Source organism: Chelonoidis abingdonii, chromosome 5 (genome assembly GCF_003597395.2).
Source record: "Chelonoidis abingdonii isolate Lonesome George chromosome 5, CheloAbing_2.0, whole genome shotgun sequence".
In the NCBI taxonomy this organism is placed as follows: Eukaryota; Metazoa; Chordata; order Testudines; family Testudinidae; genus Chelonoidis; species Chelonoidis abingdonii.
Window position 1 is genome coordinate 46,620,202 of NC_133773.1, and position 3,992 is coordinate 46,624,193.

The following is a 3,992-nucleotide window of genomic DNA, read 5'->3' on the forward strand; positions in this document are numbered from 1 at the left end:
TGAGCTATGGGAGGGGCTGGCCGGGTGGTGGCACCGCCCCGGTAGCGACCTTCAGCCCTTCCCCGCCCCACACCCCTGAGAGCGGCGGCCCGTCCCCCATGTGCGGTAGCTCTAGCTGGAGGTGGCGGCGGCGGCAGCAGCAGCACAGAGCTCGGGGAGCTCCTTGCCCGGCTCAGTGAGTGACCCCGGGGAAGTGTCGGGCGGTGGGAGTCTCTGCCCCGTCTCAGGGCCGGGGGCTCTCCGGCTGCCGGCGGGGACTTGCTGCCAGACGCGCCTCCATGCGGGGCTTGGGTCGGGACGGCGTCGCGATTGTTTGCTGCTGGGGATGGGACTCGAAGCAGAAGGGCCGTTTCCGCCTGCGGTCAGTAACTTATCGTCTCTAGCCTAAGGGTGCGGGAAGCCGGGCTCGCCCCGCCATCCTCTCCCTGCGGGTGCCCGTCCTGCCGCCCTTCCTGCTCCTTGGCGGGAGAGCGCTTGCCCTGCCCTGGCCAGCTGGTGCCCAGTGTGTGCGCTTTCCCCCGGGCCTGCGTAGCAGCAGATGCCCAGTGGTGCTGAAACAATTTTGTAGTGGGGGTCTGAAGGTGGAAACCATGTGTTTGGTTGTTATTACTACTTCAAGCTAGGGGGTTCAGGAGCACCCCTAGTTCCAGCACCTGGCTATGGCCATGCCCCCACCCTGACGCAGTCGAGACTGCTGTTTTAAGACCTGTCAGTGTGGGTCTGTGTATCGATCTTGTCACTGCTCGCTCACCTGCCCCGCTCCAGAACACCTTTGCGAAACTAATCCAGTCTTATCACAGCTTTGGCTTCATTTCTCCAGACCTGGAGTGGAAGGTAACAGGGCAGTTGATGTTCTCTGCTTCCTCTGCGTAAGCCATACTCTAACAGTTATTCAGAAAAATATTGTGGTTTCTACTTGTCATCTGCCTGTAGATTATAGCTTGCATTGTATCTGATACAACAGCTTGCTTGGTACTATGTTAAATTTATGCTTCACTTTTGAAAGTATCTGCTTTTTCTCCAGTTGATCTGTTTGTTTAGTTTTGTACTTTGATCAAGTAAATATTAGACTGAACCAGTGATCAACAGATATAAATCAAGACCAACAAGTAAAACAAGAATCCATATATAATCAGGACTACATGACGATGCTGACAAATTATGTAGTGCTTTTTGTTGAGGACCTTGATGTGACAGGTTGCATCACAGAAGCCCCTTGGGGAACTGCCAACTGATATGCCAAGACTACTTCTGCCCGTGCCTTCCCTGCCAGCTCGGGACACCAGCACCCTGTCTTGCTGAGCCAGACACACCAGTCTGCTCCAACACAGACTCAGGATCTGTACCACGTGCCCCAAAGCTGCAGACTTAACTGAAAGCAACTTACAGAAGTGTTCCTGTCTTTAACACTCAGATGCCCACCTCCCAATGGTGTCCAAACCCCAAATAAATCTGTTTTACCCTGTATAAAGCTTATACAGGGTAAACTCATAACTTGTTTTCCCTCTGTAGCACTGATAGAGAGATAAGCACAGCTGTTTGCCCCCTTCAGGTATTAATACATACTCTGGGTTAATTTAAAAGTAAAAGGTGATTTTATTAAATACAGAAAGTAGGATTTAAGTGGTTCCAAGTAATAACAGACAGAACAAAGTGACTTACCAAATAAAATAAAACATGCAAATCTAAGGCTCATACAGATAAAATTTCACCCTCACAGATGTTTCAATAAGTTTCTTTCACAGACTGGATACCTTTCTCATCTGGGCACAATCCTTTCCCATGGCACAGCCCTTGTTCCAGCTCAGGTAGTAGCGAGGGGATTTCTCATGATGGCTGCCTCCTTTTCTCTGTTCCTACCACTTATATATCTTTTGCATAAGGCAGGAATCCTTTGTCCCTCTTGGTTCCCACCCCCTCTTTCTCAATGGAAAAGCACCAGGTTAAAGTTGGATTCCAGTTCAGGTGACATGATCACATGTCACTGTAAGACTTCATAACCTACTTGCCAGCACACATGTATACAGGAAGACTCACAAGTAAAATAGAGCCATCTACAGACAATTGTCCTGGTTAATTGGAGCCATCAAGATTTCAAACCACCATTAATGGCCCACACTTTGCATAATTACAATAGGCCCTCAAAGTTATATTTTATATTTCTAGTTTCAGATACAAGAGTGATACATTTATACAAATAGGATGACCCATGCAGTAGATTATAAGCTTTGTAATGATACCTTACAAGAGATCATTTGCATGAAGCACATTTTAGTTACATTATATTCACGCTCATCAGCATACTTTCATAAAACCTTATAGAGTGCAATGTCACACTTGGTTTCTCCACAAATATTTTTATACCCAGTTATGCTTAAAATATAGTTCTCAAATTAACAAAAAATCATCCTGGTGGTCTCTCGGTCATCTTTATGCTCCCAGTTCTTGTACTGGAAAAGATAAATGTGTCATGTCACTTTGATATGAAGGGATATTTTTATCATGATCTTGAATGATGGTGAGTATTCTGTGCTAGTGCATTGAAAATGAGTATAATTTCTTAGCCAGATCAGTTAGTTTTTTAGCAAGAATTGTCTGACTCTGGCACAGAAAACATAATGCCATTTTTACTAGGCATTTCTAGTTTACGTGGTGGTGATCATGTAATTAGGGCTGTTGATAAGTGTATATAGAGGGAGTATACATGTACACTAGCAGAGATGTATAGATAATATTCAATATATGAATTCAAAGTGATAAAGCCGTTGCTCCGTACGAAGGACTCAAAAAAGTTTACGTAAACTGTTGAAGTTTCGCTGCCTCTTTCCCCTGTCTCTGTCTCTGGACTATTACATCTCGGTCATAATTTTTAAAAATTCTCACAGTTTTGTAGTAGTGCATTTTTTTTTAAACCCTGGACTATATTTCACCATCCCCAGAACAGTTTACAACTTTTAATTGAATGAAATTCAGAATATTAGGACACTTAGTCACTGTAAATTGTATTGGAATTTTGTGTTCCTCTCCCCTAAATATCACCAATCTTATGGCATAGTAGAAATGGTAGTTTTAAAAAATAAAATGGCAATAACTAACCACAGTAGACCATTGGCCATTTCTCCCCTCTTATTCAATTTTATAGTTAGTATCCTGGCACTAAACTGATAGATTTTAAGGCCAGAGAGGGGTCACTATGATCATAAAGTGTACTTCTACAGAGCCCACTTCTTATGGTGATGTGTAGCATACATACATGGCTGGTCCCCCTAGCATAGTTATAAATAGCAGTGTAGACAGGGAGACATTGCTTAGGCCAGTGGCTCTCAACCTTTCCAGACCACTTACTGTTCCTCTTTCAGGAGTCTTCTGTACCCCCAAGTTTCACCTTACTTAAACTACTTGCTTATAAAATGAGACATAAAAATACAGAAGTGTCACAGAACCCTGTTATTGAAAAATTGCTTAATTTCTCATTTTTACCATATAAGTATAAAATAAATCAATTGTTATATAAATATTGTACTTACATTTAAAGTGTATAGTATATAGAGCAGTAAAAACAAGTCATTGTCTGTATGGGCTCGGACTTTTACTTCAGCCCCAAGCCCCAGCAAGTCTAATGCCAGCCCAGGTGATCCCATTAAAACGGGGTCGCGAACCACTTTGTCATCCTGACCCACAGTTTACCCACAGCACAGTAGTGTCATGCTGCTGGAGCCTTTCCCTGCCATGGAGAAAGGCTGGCAGTGGGGTGTGGTTCTTTTAGGGGGGAGGAAGCAGGGGAAGGCTCTAGCAGCTCCCTGCTTCCTTCTCCCTTCTATAACCTTTCACTGGGTACGTCTACACTATGGAATTATTCCGATTTTATATAAACCAGTTTTATAAAACAGATTGTATAAAGTCGAGTGCACGAGGCCACACTAAGCACATTAATTCGACGATGTGCGTCCATGGTCCGAGGCTAGCGTCAATTTCCGGAGCGTTGCACTGTG

At 44.4% G+C, this 3,992-nt stretch overlaps 1 protein-coding gene across 1 annotated transcript in view; it reads left to right on the forward strand.

The window, feature by feature from the left end:
* The first annotated feature begins 299 nt into the window (after nucleotides 1–299).
* Nucleotides 300–3,992, forward strand: part of ABHD18 (abhydrolase domain containing 18) — a 53,589-nt gene continuing 49,896 nt past the window's right edge. Inside the window, exon 1 of the mRNA XM_032806034.2 lies at nucleotides 300–361. The gene's annotated coding sequence lies outside the window, so the exon portion shown is untranslated. The remainder of the gene's footprint in view (nucleotides 362–3,992) is intronic.